Source organism: Strix uralensis, chromosome 2 (genome assembly GCF_047716275.1).
Source record: "Strix uralensis isolate ZFMK-TIS-50842 chromosome 2, bStrUra1, whole genome shotgun sequence".
In the NCBI taxonomy this organism is placed as follows: domain Eukaryota; kingdom Metazoa; phylum Chordata; class Aves; order Strigiformes; family Strigidae; genus Strix; species Strix uralensis.
This window is the reverse complement of record NC_133973.1, coordinates 72,346,768-72,367,820: the sequence shown is the minus strand read 5'-3', so window position 1 is coordinate 72,367,820 and position 21,053 is coordinate 72,346,768. Positions and strand designations below refer to the sequence as shown.

The following is a 21,053-nucleotide window of genomic DNA, read 5'->3' as shown; positions in this document are numbered from 1 at the left end:
CACCATTTGCGTTTCCTCCTTGTGGTACACATTGTTCAAGCAAAACTAAAGAGACCGGCCACAGCCCCAGCCAGGACAGGGGACCTCTGGTACTGCTCATCCGCAGTACAGCCTTCCTGAGGCAGGTAGGAGTGCGCAAGGCAGCGCTCACAGCTGCCGAGTGAAACCCTGGTCACCCCTCAGTGGCATATCCCAGCTGCAGGAAAGCTGGACAAACCACCTGGCGAGAGCCCACAGCCTGCTCTGTCTGATCACTTCTGCACTTCAAAAAAGTTGGTTTGCAGCCAGGAATTAATTTCTACAGATTACAGAGCTTCACAATAAATCTCTCCATCTTCTGCTTCCAAGTGTATGGCGTTTTTTTTATTTTGCTTCTCTAACATATAAAATCCATTTACAGCACATGTACTTTATTAAAAAAATTAAAGCCACACAAAACCATTGCACATACAGTCCCTTGATGAACACTGTAATAATAGGAAGATACAGTTTAAGATATATGTACTGCAGAAGTTGTAATCTAGGCATCTATTTCCTATTAGCTACAACCAAAACTGTTCTACTGTGAAAACCAGACGTACCTGCTAACAAAGATATGTACTAACTCAAGTGGCAGGCACCCCAGACTTTAGAAGAAATAAAGCCTGGCCCTCAGCACCCACGTACACACAGAGGCATCTCTAGTGCTATGAGATTATGAATGGAAAATTAGAAGCAAAGGACCCAAAGGCAGAACTAATAGCACAAATGTGCATTAGCAGTATCGAGTCTAAGGATGTAAACCTATTTAGGGCAAGAACAAGATTGGCATTATATTGGCATTACTTCATTTTAGTACTGTTGCTTAATCTGTATATCTAATTCTCCACATAAAGCTTGACTTTGTGCTAAATAAGAAATGCCTTTACACTCCACCAGCAGGCTCTGTCCATTCCACAAAAAGTGAACATCCATTTATTTCGTCTAAAGGTCAAAAGTGAAATGCCTTTGGGAGATCCCATGCAACCTTAAAATAAAAGTCGCATTCCTAAACTCCGAACTATCTAGAATGCAACAATGTCATTATTATTCTTTTGAAAATGTAAAACAATTACTCACTTATATTAAAAGCAAAACTCTTTAAAAGAAAAGGTCCTAAAACCCAATTAAATACCAACAGTGAGAATTTTAAATCTTGCTGTTCAAAAAGCATACTTTTTTCCTTGCAGTTTTATGCATTCTGAAAGTCATGACACCCATAAATGTTTAAAAGACATGTGATGTAACTCTAATATTTGTTCACTTTGAATTAAAAGAAAACAATTCTTATTCAAACACCAACAGTAGCCAAAGCAGCCACCCCCACCATTCCTCAAACTTTTCAGTCATGCTTACTAAACTGTATGTTTATGCCATGATACCTAGCTACAATTATTCATCATTATTTACTGATCCCATTTAGAAAAATCAGAACTCCAATGCAGCATGAACTTTTGGCTGTCAGGTTTCTTCTGGTTTCCTTCTTCATTTCTTAGTCTTAGCACAGGCCTAAGTCCAATGTTCAAGACCTAAACTAAAGCTCATTGAAACTGTGGGGAACTTTGTAGTCTTTATAAGCTTTGAAATTATTGCATGTGGAAGCTATAAAACACCTGTTATAATATCATACTCAACCCTCCTAATTTTCGCCTTCTACTGTATTTCCGCTCAGCCTATTAGTAGATTGAAAACTACATATTTCTTTTTGTCCTAAGGGCTATATAAATTACATTACACTGCTTCACAGCTTCACAGTGTCAAATTACTTTATTCAGGAAAGGCATATAATGATTTTTTTGGACAACGAAGACTTTTTTTTAAAAACTAATTACTACTTTAAACAGATAATTAGAAAAATCTCACAATACACTCTGTGTGTTTAATACATCTGTAACATACACCAGCTTTACAATTAGTTTTGATGTGCTCACTGCCATCAGTAGACAGATGGGGCTACCTGCTACCAACAGTGCACAGAAGGCATCATGTGTAGGACATGCCTTGTCACAGTGCCAATACTGATCTTCTGAAAGATACGCTCTAAGGAGGCATGTGCTTAGGAGAACTTTAAGTTCTACACATTTAATAGTAATATACAATTTTCTATTACCACAGATAATTCAAAACAGGTTGCAAAAACGTGCATCTGTCTACATAAAGGCTAAAAATAACTGTGTTGCAGTCTTACCATTGCTTCAGCTGAATTCATAGATTTTATCATTCTCCAGTTGCTTCAACGAAGCTTCTAGCTAGTTTTAAAAGCTTCATACTTGTGAGATGGAAAGCAGGTTCGCAAGGAAGTCCTGCAACATCTGACCTTTCTATTTTCCCACAGTGATTTTAAGCACTGGAGGGGACAGTGATAAACACAACACAGAGCCCCGCCAAAACAAAAACCCACTGAACAATTTCCAGGGAAAAAGAAAGACAATTGTTCCATCAACTCTTCCATGTTTTCAGACATAGGAGTTATACCTGGCAATAGTTCAACAGAAAGACAGGAACACCAAAAGAGGAGCACAGACTAAGCACTGATGTTGTAATGGATACATCAAACAGATTAAGCAGCTTGTAAACTGGGAACTGCCTGCTCATCAGCAGTTAAAAGGCAAAATACTCAAGTACATACAATGCTAACATCAAAACCTGTGGTTTGCTGCATACACTTTTCTTGCTTATTACAGGCAAAGCTAGTAGCCCTGACTATCAGCTGGCTCCATGTGAAGAGAGAAGGGTAAGGCTAAAATGATAATCAAACACAGTGGAACTGGACTATCAGGGCAAAGGAGCGAGGAGAAGAAGGACGACAGGTAAGATAAGTAAATAATGTAAAAGGAAAATAACCGATACAGTCAGGGGAAAGACACTGCGCTGAGAAACTGAGAAGAAAATGAAGAGTGCTCTTTACTGGAGCAAAACCATAGTCTGGATGAGACATGGAAAAATGAATTTCCATTTCACCACTGCTTTCAGTAAGTAACTATGAAGCCTCTGAGAAAGAATTTCAAATACCACACCTTCCTCCTTCCCTGAGAAAGTGATGGGTAACAGATCAGCGGGGAACTGGTACCTCTCATTACAATCTCTGTGGCAGAGCTACACTTCACAACCTTCCTTTCTCGAAAGAGTCAAAATGTTCGATTCACTTTGTTCTTTCAATTATTTTTGAAGGGTTTAGATTTACAACCTTCTTCCATGCCAAGGCAAGTTAGGAAATGAAAAATTAAGGTTCTCTCTGAGAGCCCTGTATATGCCCTGCGTGAGCAGAGGGTTCCTTTCTTTCTGCATGGCTCTCTTGCTTTCCTTGAACAGGCTGAACTCATTGAATTACTATTGCTCTGAAGCAACCTGACTCCTCCACACCAGCCTGGCCTAGCCAAGCTGGCACCACCATCTCTTCCTTGCAGCTTTGCTGCCCAGAAAGGGTAAAAGCTTTTCTTTTCTGAAAATAGGCATGAGCTGTGAGAGAGCACAGCCATCCCTGACAGCACCAGCCCCACCCAGGTCAGTTTAAAGGGAATATGAAATCTCAGCATTAGGGTCTGCTATCATAAGGCAGGCTGCCTGCATGATTGCTGCTTGGTTGCTGCAGGTACTAGAAGATGCACAGAGGTCTGAAGCAGACAACTGCAAAATCATTTCCTGGTTAAGGTTGTTGAGTGGTGCCCTGGAGAACAGGAACCAGTCCTTGTCTCTACCATAAAATCTCCTGAAGACACTGCACAAATAATTTCCACACTTTTCACAGGCAGTCACTAATTATACATTCTCCATTTTCTATGTGTTTGGTGTTGGATCTCTTCTCAGACCAAAGACCTCAAAGACCTGGCTTCAGGAAGTTACTGTGTTAAAAGCAAACTAAGAAATGCTAATTAGGAGGTACTTTTGACATTACCTTCTCTATGCTTCCTCTCCCAAACTGTCAGCACATAACTATGAACTCTGTAGGAAGGGTTCAGGCACCACTCTGGTTCTCACAGACAGAATGGGGTGAAAAAGCTGACTGCAGCAATACACTGCCTCCTGCCATCTGGGAGGTAAGCTTCTAAAAGTGCATGCTTTTGTGAAGCATGCAGGTATTATTGTGATAAAAGCCATCAGAAACTCACAAGAAGCTGAAGGCAGTTATTCTGCCTTCAAAGCACAACTTCATTACAAGATCTTAAATAAGAAACGAGTCCAAAAAGTGAAAAGGCCAAAAACCCCTGCATCCTCCCTCACTCCATGAGCACAGCCTGTTCTGTGTATTGAATGAGGTGGGATCCTGTAAAATCCATCAAGCAATTAAAGGCTAGTATGATGCGAAAGGGGCCCATATTTAGCTTGCACAGAGCTTGACTATGAAAACAGAATCTTCTTTAAGCGTTTTCTTTGTACAAAGATATATTAGTGTTATGTCAGTATATGGACAGCAGTAAGAGGGAAGTGTATTTGGCTATACATCTCGCAAACACATTTAATGGCCACCGTCACTCCAAATGCAAACAGACAACAGAGCGAGCAAAGCTGCAGTTTGGGGAAGCCAGCTACTAGCTGGCTGCGACAAAAAGGTCAGCCCCACTCATCCTCTACCCCTCCTCTGGGTCAGTCCAGCTCTGATGCGAAACCACACCTTGAAGCTGTGGTTAACACAGTTCCTGCAGCACAGCCCAAATCCCTGCTGCTGTTAACAGCTGCGGTCTGGCCCCGCTCCCGCTCCCTCTCCTGTGCTAACGCCGACCATCACACAGCCAGCTGTACCAGGAGCCAACGCTGGGAACCAGCCGGGCTGAAACGGCCTCCAGCTTACAGCAAAACGAACACTGACGCTAACATACATGAGGAAAAGGAGTGGAAATGCCTCTTTTGGCAGCCCTGCAGGATGCAGCCACTTTAGCATCAGCCAGCAAGTCAGCCCAGCCTGCTTCCCTATCCTGTTCAACCCTGTTAAATTAATCACACAAATATCTTGACTCCCAATACCTTGCCAGTGTGGTCAATCTGTTCTAATCCTACTATGACAGCTGAATTAAAGTTTGCTCAGAAGGCTGCTTCTTTTTATTTCTCTTTTAGGAAAAGCAGCAGATCTATTTCCCCACCAATGGGTTCTGCAATACCTACTTCACTGCTACCTGATATTACTGGGGTGAGGAGCTGACAGCAGCTGGGAGCTCTCTTATTTTCTCAACAAAGAAAATTGTCTACAAGCAAAAAACAGTGGTTACAAAAGTAAAATCACATCCACCCCTCACTTTATAGCCATGTTTAAATTTCAGTGTTTCTTGCCAATATCTCAAACACATTGCACTTTCAAGGGAAAAAGAGAGTAAAGCAAGCTGATTGGATGCTTGCTTTGTATTCCCGTCTCCATTTCTGTATTTCAGCACCTGAATGCCGAAAAATTCACTTTCACATGATGCAATAGAGTGATTTAGTCTTTGTAAGTATATTTAAGACAAGTATTTACGTTCCCAGCAGAAACTACAAGTAGTGAGGAAAATGAAGAACAGAAGCTGTCTGCTGTACTTCCTAAAATAGGTTGACATAGCTTTTCTAAACAAAAAATACACAGGGATGCCTAAAATTTTTGAGATGAGGTATAGTTTCATGCCTTTCATGCTGGAACTCTACATTTATTTCACCCGTACTTCAACTGGTGGATCATAAATCAAGTATCCCTGAGAGACAATGTACTACAGTATACAGATGTGCCTATTTTGGAAGCAGTTGGATCACTTTTCCCTACGAGGTCAGGGTTTTCGGACCAAAAGAATAGCTCTACTGTTTGCTATCCAGCTGAGAACAGCCTGGATCCCCTATCTTGTTCAACACTGTAAAATTAATCGTAAAGAATTAAATCACTCCCCTCCTATTTTCAATTAGCAGTGGGAAAAGAGGAGAGCAGGTAACACACTCATATTATGACACTGAACTTTTAATAGTTATTTATAACAATCCAAAGCTTATCATTTGTTGGCAAGCCTTTCCTTTATTCATTTACTTCATTTCCCCTTCTTTCACTGGAAAGGAATTTCGTGTTAAAGAAACTGAAAAAAACTTTGAAGTTAAAATTTCCATTTCCAAAAGACTTTTTTAAATCACTAAAATAAATTTAATATGGAGATCCTGGCTGTTTTTTCCTCAGAAAAACTGGCAGGCATCATCAGGTATGTGGGTTTAAAGCTATTCTGTCTGATTACTTTTATTTTCCTCCTCTATCCTGAATATCAAAATTCAAATCCATTACCTTTAAGCATCTAAATAATTCTGTGAATATTTTTGCCTTTTCTTGTAGGAATAAAAAGATTTTTCTGTTCCGGGGTCCTAAGCAGAAACAATTTAGAAGATATGGTTTTAAATATACTGTAAAGTTAGAAACAATTTTGTTCTCCAAGAGGGTCACAAAGAAGTAGCCAAAATAAAAGCTTCAGGTGGAAATCCCCAGCTAATCTGGTGAACTATCCTGAACCCTCTGACAAAATTCCCCTTGAACATCCGTTTTTTTTCTCATTCTGATATTTAGCCTCTTTATTTAAAGGTTTTGTCTCTGTGGTTACTCTAGGAACACCTGATAATGAGAACACCAAGAGCCAGTACAGGAAAAAGCTCGACAACACAGCAGAGTTACATGTTAAGTGATGGGTGTGAGTGTGCCACCAACTTTTGGGATATGTGCACTCCTTTTATTCCTGAAGCTGGTGATACTGAAAAATTAATCTTCAAACTCAGTCAAATGAGTTTTTATTATACACTTTAAGGCTTTGTATAATCCCTATCACAGAATATCACACAACTGACATATATCCTACTTTGAAGATCAGTCAGTTCTGTTATCCTTACTTCACCTTTGGGAAAGAGAGATATAGGGAAGCTGAAAATACTTCCTAGGGCTGCCAGAGCAGCTTGTGGCAAAATAGGGAAGAGCTTTCCGCTCCCACGCGCGCAGCCAGCCACGTTCACCTGCAGCTGGTCTGGATGCTGCCTGCAACATCTGCCTCAGTCCACCAGATCAGCAGCAAACTGACCTTATCTGAGGACAGCAACCAGATAAGCAGTTGATTAGCTTTATGGAGCTAGAGAGCCACGCTACTTGCTTGAACAGGGTATCTAAGCAGTCAGCCGGAGCTGCTCAGGGAGAGCAGTTCCTTGTACACACCACGGGAAAAAGGAGAAAGGGAAAGAAAGGTACCAAGAAAGCCTGTGTGAGCCCTTCAATTCCCACAGCTTCTGCAACTGCAAGGGCCTTGTCTGGGACTCCCCAGTGCTGCAGCACACCTGCAGTAGCTACTCTAGTGCCCAGCTGGGAAAAGCTCCTTATAAATATGCAGGATCCATCACTTCAGCTGCAGTACCTGAAACCGGTTTGCAATTCTGTTTGTAGCTGAGGGAACAGGTGGATGTGCAATGGGAGGGGAACCACTGGAGATGGAACAACTGCATTGGATTCTTCAGATGAAACGTGATAGCCCTCAAGGGGTTTGTGGCATGGCAGTGTATGTCCAGAGGCAATATTATAGATTTGTTTCTGAAACAGACAATCTCCCTTTGGACAGGACCTAATGTCCATAGCTTCATATCTAAAAAGGTTTGACGAACACTCCACAGAAGAAAGCAAACTGGAAAAATAAAACCCTAGACTGCACAGTGTGGAAGTCCATAATTTAATCTGAAAGAAGAGGAAAAAAACCCTTTATTTTTACCACAGAGTCAGAACCTAAGCTATGCCAACTTTATTGGCAAGGGAAAAGAAATTCATTGGAACCTGTCACTCTTCCTTGATTATCCATCTGGACCCATGGTCCTGACTTAGAGGTAAGAAGTTCCCACAGGTTTTAAAGGCGTTTGGGAGGGGGTGGGATTTAATCACACTTTTCTTGAAGAAAAATGAAAGGGAGGAAGGGGAGGAAATAAAAATATCTGTAATAGATACTTGCTTACCAAAATGAGGTTTTATCTACATTATGCATAATGCATCTCTCAGTCTTAAAAGGAGTGAGCCATGCTAGATACGTTGGCATGAAATGAATTATAAAATGCTTTTCAATATTACATGTAATAATGAGGGGGTTCTATTAACAGACACTTTGAGTAGGCACCAATGGCATATGTAGAGAAAAAGAAAATGCTGAAAGAGATACAGTGTCAATATCATTAACTTGTAAACAAAGATGAAGACTGCAGAAACAAGTATGTGCACAGGTACTTCACTGGAATAAAAATAAAGGAGATGCTTCCGGTGAAAAAAACTTTGTCAAGAAAGATAATATGCCAGTGTATAGACATATGAGTGTACTTTGCACAGAACTGAGAATAGTACAGACTGCAGTGCACAGGAATTGTGTTTGGCTGCTACTACTGGTTCCAAAATGAAGTTGTTTATTCAAACTATTTATAATTTTAGGAGGAATTCTGATAAATAAAAGTACAGCAGTAATATTTATATCATTACCCTAGCAATTATTTTACTGCCTATTCTGGGACAAAAATACATAATATATATTTCTTTAGAATTTTTCTCTGAAATTTGCCTTTCCAATAGTTCTTGATAAGGCCTGGAAAAAGAAACAAAATGGAAAAAAAAAAAAAAACTCAAACCAAAGTCACCTTTTATTCCTAAACATTTTCGGCTGCTTTTTCCCCAAAACACGTGTATTTCTGCATTTCACAGGGCTTCTGTACCAACTGTCAGTAGTCCTTAAAAAAGAAACAATACATCAGCTGGGCACAGCCACAAAACTTTATGGGTTTCAGTGAACCTCCCATTCTTAGTCCCTCTTCCCTCCAACTACCAGACTACCAGAAGATCCTACCCAGTAGTCTGTCTCCTTTGCGCTTAATGTTACAATGAGGAGAAAAACAGATACCAAGAAATACATCCACAGTCTTTGAAGCTAGTGTGAGGTGTTCACTTAACAGTGGGAAGTATTAAACCCAACCCTACAGAAAAAGCTGCCTTGTACTCTATTGATAACATTTTGGAAGATGTCTTTCTGTTAACGTCTTTATTATTTAAAAAAAAAAAATCTCTTTGATGACTCAGCCTAAAGCCTCAGGAGGTATTTTTCCCTTGCTAACTTACCTTGATCGCTACATCTATGTAGTTTCTCATTTGTCAACACATCCAGAAGCTTTTATTGGCTTCCTGACATTAGATAATAGCATATATTTTCATGTGTTCTGTAACATTTTAATTGACTAAGTTTTTAGGAAGCTATCAGCCTGTCATCAAGTCCCAACATCGAAACAAACATATATGAAGAAAATAAAGTGGTTACAGACATGACATTGGACTTTCAGTCCAGGGAACAGGGTAGTGTTGGTTGAATGGGAGGAAAACAGGCACAAGACATCTGACCAGCCTCTTTTTTTCTCTCTGTAAATCTGTTAATATCAAATAACCTTCAGACAACCAAGCTGATGAAACTCATTTTTAGTCTACTGTCCGAGACCGCAACCCTACTTCTCTGCACGTAATAATTCTTCAGTGACAGAAGTAATTTCTCATGTCATAAACAAATTGCTGAAACACCCTAAGAGTAAGAAAAGACAAATAGATCTTCCTGACATTTTCTGGCCTTTTTACAGCTTGTTCCCTTCCCTTTCTGATTGCCTGTAGGTTTTGAAGGGGGTGCAACAGGCATTGCTCTTGCTCCCTACTGCAGTCAGCCAGAGAGTCTGGCTTCAAAGGCGACAGCAGGCAGGGACGGAGCAGTGCTACTGCTTTGGGCTCTACTGGAGATCAAACTTCTCCAGGTCCGGCAGGACAGGCCAAGGATACAGGATCCCTGCCAGTCATCCTCAGGCTTACGGGAAGCAGTTGCGACTGCCAAGTGTCTGACTTGGGATGTGCAGACCGACAGCTGATCTGCACTCCTCTGCCTCTCCCATGAGATGAAGGGCAGCGGGTGCTGCTGCTGGTCCCCGCTGCTGGCCAGCCCAAGCCTCAGCCATGCTCCTACTTCAAAGGCAGGTGCTGGCAGCCAGCAAAAGGCAAACGGTGCTGATTCACCTGCAAGGCTTTATGTGTAGCATAGGGAAGTGTGGCAGTAGCCAGGGAAGAAAAAGCTGGTATGCCGTTTTCATACGCCGCAGTAAAGAGGGTGTAAGGAGAAGGTTGAAATATCCTATCTGGAATGGACTTGGCAATGTGAGAACAAGAGGAGGTCTGTGCGATCCTGTAGATACACCTAAAAATCTATCCCACAGGGAGCACAGCACACATGGGAAGGCATGGGGGGACAAGCAAGTGCAGCCATTGGTCCTACCCAGCCAATATACTTAGAAATTATTTCTCCACCCAGACGATACCTCAGTATTTCACCACAACATGCAAAGTGCCTTGATTCTTTTACAGTCCCATCCCTTTTCCGCCCCCCAGAGGCAGGCAAATAATCAGGCTAAAGAAGCGGACACCTGTGTAAGATCAGGCTTCTCCATGACAGACCCAGTTTCACACTTAATGGGTCACTAAATAATTCCTGCAGCCAGTCAGATATTGAAGCATCAGCACCAAAATTCAGTCAGATGACTAATTCCTGTGAATTATCTCACTTGATATTGGGCTATCAGATTAATAATTGGTACCAAGGGAAACACACAGATCGCCGCCCACCACCAGCAACAACTATGAGATTTGTTAATTATGAAGGTACATCATAATTTTGCCTTTAGCATGGTGTGATTCAGATTTTAAAAATGCTTTCTTGGCAGCTTCCATCTAATACTATAAATCTAAGCACAGGAATTCTACACTTTACACTTTCTAACCCAGCAAACAATAGTGACGAGAAACAGATCACTTTACATGCAATATTATAAATTCTGTTTTAACTAGTGGTGTTGTATCCAAGCTTTACATTTTACCTAACATTCCAGAAATGCATTAGTTGTCTTCAGGTACAGAAAAGCTCATATAAGAGGCTCATGTTTTAAGTACATCACAACATTCAATTCTCTTCAGCAATACTTCATCCAATAATATGTGCAGCTTTGCAGAGAACTCATTCTCCATCTTCGTGACTGATTTGGTATGATTTATATATCTTTGGATTTAGAACTGTGAAATAATTTTCTAGACAGCCGAACCACATTTAACAGAAATGTAGGGGTGTTATTGAAAACAACACAAGACATGACATAATCACATATGCACCTTCCCATATCAATCAATTTCATACATTTCTCTTGGACAATATAAATACACACTGCGCCATGTGCAAACTCATCCCGTGTAATTGCCCATTACCCTTGCAATGATGGCATGCATCTGAGAGAGCATGGGGAGGGAAATGCAGAACTTTTAATGTTTTTTTCATGAAATGTTCAGACTTCAATCTATGATAACGAATGGGGATTTACAAAAACAAAGAATTGCTTATGGGCCCTATGGTACAGGGTAATGGTCCAGCTAAAATAAGCCTGAGCTCAACAGAAGATAGATACTCAGTACATGGCCTGTTTTGGCACTGCATTAAGTTCTGCATGCTGTTCTCTTTTATAAGCTAAAATGATTCCATCTAATTTTAACCAACAGGAGACCGTTTATTAAAATAAATTATATTTATATATTGACATTAAACAAATATAAAATGTCTTCTGCTGAAATGGAGTCAAGACTTAGATGTCTGTCAATAAACAGATGTGTCTCATATTGTGTGAGTGAATAAAATTGTGCACAGAATTGGTAATTTGCAAACTCTGGACCAAGATCATAATATGCTGGCTTTCATTTCAAGATGCACAGGGACCATGTAGATGCCAGTTCAGGCCTTAACATAGGTTCAGTTAGTCTTGGTAATATCCTACATGTGTTTTGTCCAGTTGTACTTTCTGCAGGCCTAGCAGCATCCAGGAATAGTGTATCTATCTACAGGATTGCACAGACCTCTCCTCTTGCTCTCACATTGCCAAGTCCATTCCAGCACCAGCAGCTCCTGTGGTACTGGTGAGAAAGCATTTCTGAATGAAAGAAAGGTGTTTAGAACACCTTTCAGTAGGTGCGTATGTGACCTTTGGAAAGGCTGTGGTGACACAAATGGGTATAAGCTTGCTAAGCTTGTTCATTTGAGGATTTTATTTGAAGACACTAAGAAGAAAACATGATCCTTATAATTACGGCACACAGAAGCATCCTCACAAAACAATCCTCCTCATTTTTGAGCTATGAAGTTTTCTGGCTTTGCCCTGTCACCATGATCTTCTTTGGTCTCCTTGATGCTCTAGGAAAAATCCTTCCACATCCTTAGCACCTTCAACTGCTCTAAAAATGAATTAAAGGGAAGCAGAAATCATTAGCAACTTCGAGGAAATAACTCTGCACCCAACAGGACAGAGGGCACTGAGCTAGAATCACTGCGAGGGTGGCATTTGCCTGCCTGTATGTCTCAGGGGTTACCACTGAAAGCTCTTATATGCTCATGACACACCCAGACTATTCAAGATCACAAGCTCTGTCCCAACCAAGCACACCATTCCTGGAAAATGCATCAAAAATCAGCATCCACTGTTTGTCTGAGCAGTGTGAATCAGAGCACATTTTCAAAGGCATGTCCCCAGCAAGATGGATTTGTTTTTCTGCATGATTTGAACTATTATTTTGGCATTCTCAAGGGCATGAGCCGAGACATTATTTAACCCAAAGACTTTAGGCACTGGTACAACATTTGCTATATCACCAAGGTCCATAATGGGAAGTAAGTTTTAAAATAGCAATAGAAAGTCACAGACAGTAATATTACATTACATAAGAATTAACATCACCAGAACCCATGTCTGAGTCTTCCCCCAGCTGGGATTTACCAGTAATCAGCAGAAGAACAACTTCTTCCAGCCTGGGACTGCCAGCTGGGGGGTCCCAACAACTGGTGGCAGGGGCCAAGAGCCAAAGTCAGCTCCCACAGTCGTCCTCCAGCTATAATCAAAACTAAGTGCAGGGCTCTAGCACTTAGTCCTTTCCCTCTTTCCTGACTTTTTCTTTTTGTAATACCAGTTTTTGACAATCTCTTCTAATCCCTGGCTTCTGGGATGTTTCTTGCCCTGTTTCTACTCCAGCCCCTTGGGATCAGTCATGCAGCCCTGACTCCTCAAAATCACTGTTCCATTTAAAATTAAATAAAAAAAAGAAAAAGGGATAAAAGCATAGACTTCCTAGGATAATTTTAAGCTTTTTACTTTCTTCTCACTTTCATTTATACCTCTTGCTATTCCCTGGCTTTTTCTAAATATTTCCATGTTGATTCCAAAAATGCAGCTGTTCTTAACAAAGATAGAGCCCCAGTCAAAAGACTTCAGCTAAAAAAAATATAATATGATAGTTTCAGTAAAAAACCTCATCATTTTCTCAAGTAAAGCTGTAATATTACAAGCTTTTACGTAGTTTTAGTCTTCCTTGCCTGTTCTTGCAAACTCAAACACACACGTGTATTTTCAACTAAAAAATCTTCTGAGTTTTGGCCCTGAATACTGCTTGCACATGCATCTTGGCTTTATGGCAGCCAGAATTTATCCTTTTTCATTCTGCTAGCAGATAACTGACTTACCATTGCCATAAAAGGGACAGAGCTTCAAGCACAATACAAAAATTCCTGGAATGTTTGAGTCTACCCTCACTTAGCTGATTTTTCCCTTAATATGTGCACTATGAATACAAACCATTAATGTACTAATTTTTCTTCAAACTTTTGTTCTAATTCTTTACAGCCCCGTAAGTCCATACCAGTGTAATTTTTCAGCCTTATTTGGGTTTCATTACAATCTTAGGATTTGTTTCAATGCTTTCAGATTATCAAATATTTCAACAGAAATCTTCAGTAGACTAGAAAACAAGTTTTCTTCCACTAGATAAACAACTGGACTAATAAGACCAAAAGACTTACAATATCCAGTCAGCACATAGCTATCCAGTGAAAATGGGCTAATTTGTTTTATCCCTTAGCTACAACTGAAACATTTGTCAGGACAAAAAAAAAATGAAAAAGCCTTTCTCATTCTGATATCTGTATACTAAACCTAGGACCCCATAAATTATCTATTAAAATAGAACCAGCTAATAAAACAATACATTTCCCACTAAGTTAGTGATTATTTGCATGAAAGATTACATACTTCACTGTGAATTTCCAACATGAATATCTACATAAGTAACCTTCACATAACAATGGCATCAACTGTATTGAAGAATTAGAACACTTTCATCCACTAAACCATTTAGAAATGCTCTACCAGGTTCATGCGCCAGTGTTAAGACCACATCTTCATGTACAGAAGACATACGAGAGGGCACCTTGGCTAGAATTCTGGAAGGTTGAGCATCTTGGTGAAACCACAGACCTCCCACGTATCCAGAGGGATTACAAATCCCACAGCATCTGAGACAAACATGGGCAGAGAAAAGGCTGGAGACTGTGGTAGAGGAGATGCCATGTTAGTTGCCTCAAGTCATTTTCGTCTAGTAAATGCTAAGGAACATCATCAGACTTCTGGTAGCTTTTAAAAAAGTTCAACATCTAGAATAGATTTGTGGGTTTCATCTTAATTCAGAGATGAAGCACAGAGTCTGCAAGCTCAAGCTCTTCAGCACATCTCTTCAGCTCCCACTTTAACAGGTAGACAGGGTTCTCTGGGGTGACAAACTTCACCTAAAAACTCATTTCTGCTTCCCAGCTGTAGCATCTGAAACCTTCTTTAAGGTATACATTGTTATCTACAGACAGGATAATGGATAGTTTGTCCCATGCCTAATCTATAAAAGGCTACATCTCTTCTGAATGCAGAAGACCTAACTCACTCGTTTTTTCATTCAAATATTCTGTTCTTCCTACTAATCCTTGTGTATTAAACTAATTCTTGTATTTATTTTATAACTTTGGTATTTTCTTCCGCCAGTTCCCTCTCAGCCATCTTGAAAACCTTCATCTCAAAATGCTGTCTCTGTCACTGCTACTAGCGGATGAAAGCCACAAAAAGATGAAAGAAAATTAATTATTACTTTGCAATTTGTTTACTCCGCACACTTGACAGCACTTTGTGTTTTGTCCATTACATTGTTCTGTTGAAGATGCACACCCTTCCTCAGACCCTGCAAGAGGCTGTTTGCCAGCAACAGTAAAGGTGAAGGCAGCAGGAGAGCACACAGAGAGAAAAGGCAGAGGAAAGGAGGGGAACAGAGGATGTTTAGTAGTTCTTCTCTTGGATCCACCCAAAAAAAACCCCCAACCTACATAAAATTTCATAAAAGTAGCTGAATAACTTTGTTAAAAACACAGTTACACTTTCTATTAATTGGTTGGCACAATGTTGGAAAATCTTACACCATTTAGTTCAGAACATGAGTGAGGACAGCATCCTATTGATATGTAAGAAAAAATAAATAATAAAAAAAGAAACCCCATCTTTTTCCAACTCTTCTCTGCCTTCCTTCATTTTATTTTTGGCCAAGTCTTTTTCATCATGTTACTGTTAGGCAATCCAGGCCAAAAAGAAAGGAGGGTTTTTGCAGGCTGTGAGGCAAGGCTGACTCATCTCCACCCAAACGCGCTCTCGGGGCCTCTGGCTCCCACGGCACCTGTCACCTGCTCCCACGCTGCAGCACCTCACACCAAAACTGCGCCGATGCTGCTGAGACACCCCAGCACGGGTGTGAAAGCAGGGCTACAACTCTCACTGGAACCCGTAAGTACAAGTCTTCAGATGCTTGATGACTTGGCAAATTAGAGAAGAAAAGGAATACTTCCTACCACCCCCACACATTCACCTAAGCTAAGAAGAGTTAATACAACCTTAAGGCTTACAGTGTTTTTTGCCTGTGTTGGAAATGCGATGGAAGCAGGCACAATGTAAGAGGTTTCCTAACAAATGCATATTTGAGATATTGGATCAATCAAAGTGGTAATAAGTGAATCCAGAGCAGAACAGAGTATAGCAGAAGTAAAAGGGACTGGAAGCTAAAGTGCTTTTAAATATACACTACTGTTCTTTTTTTTTTCAATTTAGAAAGTTTATCCAAGCTCCTTCTTCTCTAACAGAGTATCTCAGAGATAAAGGAAGGTTAAACTGTCATCTTTTTAGTCTTTGAAACATTTACTGAAACCTGCTTAGTTATATACTTACATTGTTCTCAATACTAAATAGGAACTTAAAGCTAAAATGGACACAAATTTTTTTTATTAAATCTTTGATCATCCTTTTCTGTTTATATCTGTCAGAGTGGCAACACAGTGGGGTTTTTTTCATATTTTCTACTTATATTCTTTATGAAGAACATGTATGCCTTTTCTTTACTGCAAGTCACTTCAGATTAGAATGGCACAATGATAGTAATTGACATACTGACAATGTTTTAATTTGCTCTGTATTTCACTTCCACATTGTCCAAGATACTGCTATATAAAGACTCTTGGAGGGCTAATGCCACATACTTTTCTGATGTATTAAATCACCAAGAATAATTCCAGCCATCACAACCCAGAGGATCAAAAATTTATCTTCCCACAAACATCGTTAAACTGCAGCAGGACTTCAGACTTTCAGCTACTCACTAAAGGCACTGGTTGCCATTCCAAGCAGGTCATAGCCCATGCCCAAATTCTTCCCTTTGACCAAATCCTGCAAGGTGTTAAGGGCCTTTGTGATGGGAAAGTCAACGGAAATTCTGGGAAGGGAGCACTATGTAGCTTTTAAACACTGATGAAGTAAGTCAATTTATTCTCATGTTGAGGTTGTTGAATCTTCCTTTGTTTAGTCTAGTTCTATAAAAAGAACAATATTCATAAGCCTATCCCTAGAGATGGTTTCTGACATTTTTAAACAATTGTCTTAGCTGCCTGCAGCAGTTATCCTGCATTTCTCTAGGTGAACAAGGCAACTGACAGTATATACATCCTGCATAACCTCAGGCATTACATAATCTAATTATATCCCAGGATTATATATGCCAAGCAGACGGGTTGCAATGAAACACTGCAGTAGTCCTGCAGGCATTTGATATACACACTCAGAAATGAAAACTGTGCTACTTGGGATGACGGTCCAGGAACGCGCTTGTGTGTGCTGACGCTCAACAGCTGGCTCCAGGAATGACGTTCACCAAGATGAGTCAGGACTGACTGCTCAGGGAGGCTCCCGGACTGCGTTCTCCATCACAGCTGGCAGCAAACAGGTATGTGTTCCCAAAACAGCCTACCCATCTCTCCTGAGTCCAGCACCTTGTGCCATGATCCTGTAGAGAAGGTGGCCAGAGGGAGAGGGGAAGCGGGCCAGAAGGACAGCCCAGACAAGGACGTTCTCCTGGGAGCAAGGAGTCACTGGGCCGACCCCCTTGTTCCCAGAAGTGCCCATGCACTTTGTTCTGCATATATACTGACCAAATGACTCTCCACTGCTGGGTCTGGACCCAGGACAGCTGCTTCCCCAGCAAGAGCTCCTCATCTTGGGCTGGAAGGCCGCCTTCCTACCCATGCTGTCATGGCCCTCTGCAGTGCACCCTCGGCTGCTCCAGTTCTCATACCCCTTCCTGCCAAGCCACCTTGCTCCAACAGGAAGAAAGGGGGGTGCTGTACTTTTCAGACCCTCCTGCACCCTACCAGAGCCTGGCCGGGGGAACTGAATCCCATTTCCTATTTTCCTGTGAAGCTTTCTAGCCTGAGAGGTGCTTAACTTATTGGAAGTCATTTGGGTCTCTCCTTCTGGCCACATTTTCTGAATTGAAGCAATGATATCTCCATGCTGAACGAAAACCTGTCAGGGTTTGGTATTGACAAGTCCTTGAGGACATGCAGGGACAAGGATGTCAAATGGGCTTAGGGAATAGGTCTATCAACATTGAAGACAACAGCAGCCCTAGACACGAATGGCTGCAGAAGGCAGGTGCCCAACCCAGCCTTATTTCACTAGTAAAAGCACCCTAAAGTGAAGTGCTGTCAGTCATTCAGACTCAGTCATATGACTTCTCTTCAGTCACACACCAAAAGCCCAAGATTTCTTTTATCTGCTCTCGGTTTATCTGCCTTGTACTTCTTCATCTCAATAGATCGTGTTTTTAACAAAAAAGGAACAGAAAAATCATTCATACTAGTTGGAAGCAATTTATTTTTTCACTTTTGGCCTGGAATTGCGTGTGTCAGACTGCAGCCCCAAATACAATTTAAAAATAAGAAGAGTGATGTGAGCAAGGTGTGTGGGCAACACAGCAGAGCTGCTTCTGCTCAGCCATGGACAGGGCACCACTCCCCAGACAGAGCTTACCCGGGGACAGCAACCTCCTGGCCTCCCACCAGTGCGTCCCCAGCTGCCACCACACGCTTGGCTGAAACAGCACTGGTGGAATCAGCATTGCCCTTGTGGAAAAAATTATGCATGCTTTTATCACTGTTTTGGCCCACCTTCTCCCAGTAGCTGGATAGAGCTTGCTCTCAGCTCTGGCCTGGCTCCTGTTTTGCCAACACTAAAAGTGGAAAGGGAGATGGGCCAGGAACTCGGAGAGACCGCCAAGCCCACCACCAAGTGGTGGCAGGTGGGGCATCTCCTCCGTTCCCCCAGTATTACATGGCAGCCAGCCCACTTGTGTGGAAGGTGACTTGCCCCAGGGCTCAAGCGCAGCCAGAAGATCTTGCTCCGTTGCAGAAAGCCCAGGGCCCAGCGCTGCAGCAGCATCGACAAGGTACCAAAACACGAAACCGGGATTTCCATGGCATTGTCATCTCTCAATCAAGCAGTACTAATGTTAGGAAACGGACTTTCTTCAAAGGAAATGGCAGCCTGAAGAGTGTCAGAAATGAGAGCCCCTGCAGAGACACATCAAAACAAGCTTCTCCTGTAACTGTCTCGTGGGAGCAGTCTCTGAGCCTGACCTGGAAACATCTTAATCTACTGCCTGCCTTCCACTCTGTTCTCCTTATAAATTGAAAATTAATCTCCTGAGAAGAACACAGAACAGTACAGAAGCCCAATTAGCTATTATAAATATTTTAATTACAATTAATTATAATTGATCGATGTAGAAAACACTGAGCTTCTAGTGCCACATCTGGATATATTTTATAGTGCCACATTACAGCTCCCTTTTCTGTACAGAGGCACATGATCCTGACAGTGGCTGGCTCAAGGCTGGCTTTGCTACGTCAAATGCCTCTGTGAGAGCTGTCCTTCCAAATCTCCTTGTATGTATTTAATCACAGATACGTCAGCCCTGTGACACTGCAGAATCACCACCACCAACATAGCACGAGCTGCTTCTGCTACGTTTGCATTCACAGGCACAGTCTGAGGTCTCAATTAGTTACCCCTGCATAGCCACGATGCACATACAAAGAAACATTTTTTACTGTGACGGTGACAGAGCATAAGCACAGGTTGCCCAGTGGGGTTGAGGAGTCTCCATCCTTGCAGATATTCACGACCCGGCCAGACACAGCCTTGAGCAGCCTGCTGTAGCTGGCCCTGCTCTGAGCAGGGGGTTGGACTAGATGATCTTCAAGGTGCCCTCCAGCCTCAGTGATTCTATGATGAAGGCTGCAGGGCAATTAAGAACATGACAAGACTGGCTGCACAAATACAATTTTTTTTTTAAAATCTAGCTAATATAAGCTATTTTAGGGAAGGCAAGAACCAGCATCATTTTTTCACAGGAGAAAAGCAGTTGCTCCATTCAGCCTGTCGCAGACAGTACTGCATACAGCCTTGCCTACCACGCAGTCATCTGCTCACACAACTTCTCTTTAAATGTAAACAGTGGGAACACGTTCGTCTGAGGACAATGTGAGCTCTGGGCCAGCTCTGCCAGCTCTCCAAAAGCAGAAGTAAGAGCTGCTGCCCAGGTGCACAGTGGATCACAGCACCCAGCCACAATCACTCAGAGGCATTGGCCCGGCTCAAGGACCTCCAAAGAGAAGTCCCTTAACCAGCACCCACACCTGGTACGCTGCAGGCCAACAGCAGTCTCCATCGCCTTCTGGGTAGTTGCTAGTGACAGGCAACAGCGTGGAGCTGGGGACAATGCCAACAGAATTGAATTGATTGAAAGGCCACCCATGTACGGCTGAAAGTTTATCTAAGGCAACAAAACTGCAAGCATATCAACTTCCACAGCATACTTGTGTTTCCTGGTGGCGATGATGAGGAACTGTAAATCTGCAGCCAGCACAGCATAGAAAGAACGGTTAATTAGTGGGATAACTTCATAATACAATTAACAGCTCCAAATTACATTTTAAGGAATGTTGATTTTAGTAAAACAATTTATCCAGCACATACAGGGCACTTCTAAAACAGAGCCTACAGAAGACCTGAAATTGTACAACTGATATTAAAATTGGTATCTTCTAAGAAGCACCTCTTCCCTACATAGTTTTCTGTCTTTGACTGACAGTCATGGCTTGCCCAATGACTTCACTTTACAGCGCAAGACAGGAGCATATCTCACAGACAGATATTTATATCTCTAGGAATACCAAATTCAGAACTCAAACGTGAATCACTTACTTCAAAAGATTTTAATTAATTAATATTAATTACACCCTGAAAGGAATACAGTTTAATCAGCTTAATGCCAAGTGATGGGTGAATTGACTAAGAAGTACACCTCCAAGTGATTTACTGCAGTCACTGTGAGTGTGATATTATCAGCCTAGGAGCAACAGATAAGCCATCAGAAGTTCAGTGCTTTTCTTACTTCAGCTGATTCAAGGCATACATACCATCCCCATGGTCAAACAAAGATATCATAATTCATTATAGACCTTGATTTCATCTGAAACTGCAGAAAAAGTTTAAAATAACCCTTTGCCATACTTCCTTTACTGATTAAAATGCTAATACACAATCTTACATTTATAGCAGGAAGCAGGACAGAAATCCATCTGCCTGAGGCTACTGAAGAGTTTTCTGCACCCCTGAATGTCACTACTACAGCATCAACCTAATCACATGCAAGAAGCCAAGGACACACGAAAAGATGACCTATTCCAAATTATAATGTCAACTACCCTTTACTTAGAGGTACAGAAGGAACTGCACAAATACTTCAGGAGCGCCAGGAAAGAGAGTCCTTTAACTTAAGGACA

At 41.5% G+C, this 21,053-nt stretch overlaps 1 protein-coding gene across 1 annotated transcript in view; it reads right to left on the bottom strand.

The window, feature by feature from the left end:
* COL4A1 (collagen type IV alpha 1 chain) overlaps window positions 1–21,053 on the bottom strand; it is a 131,280-nt gene that overhangs the window by 109,183 nt on the left and 1,044 nt on the right. The window lies entirely within an intron of this gene.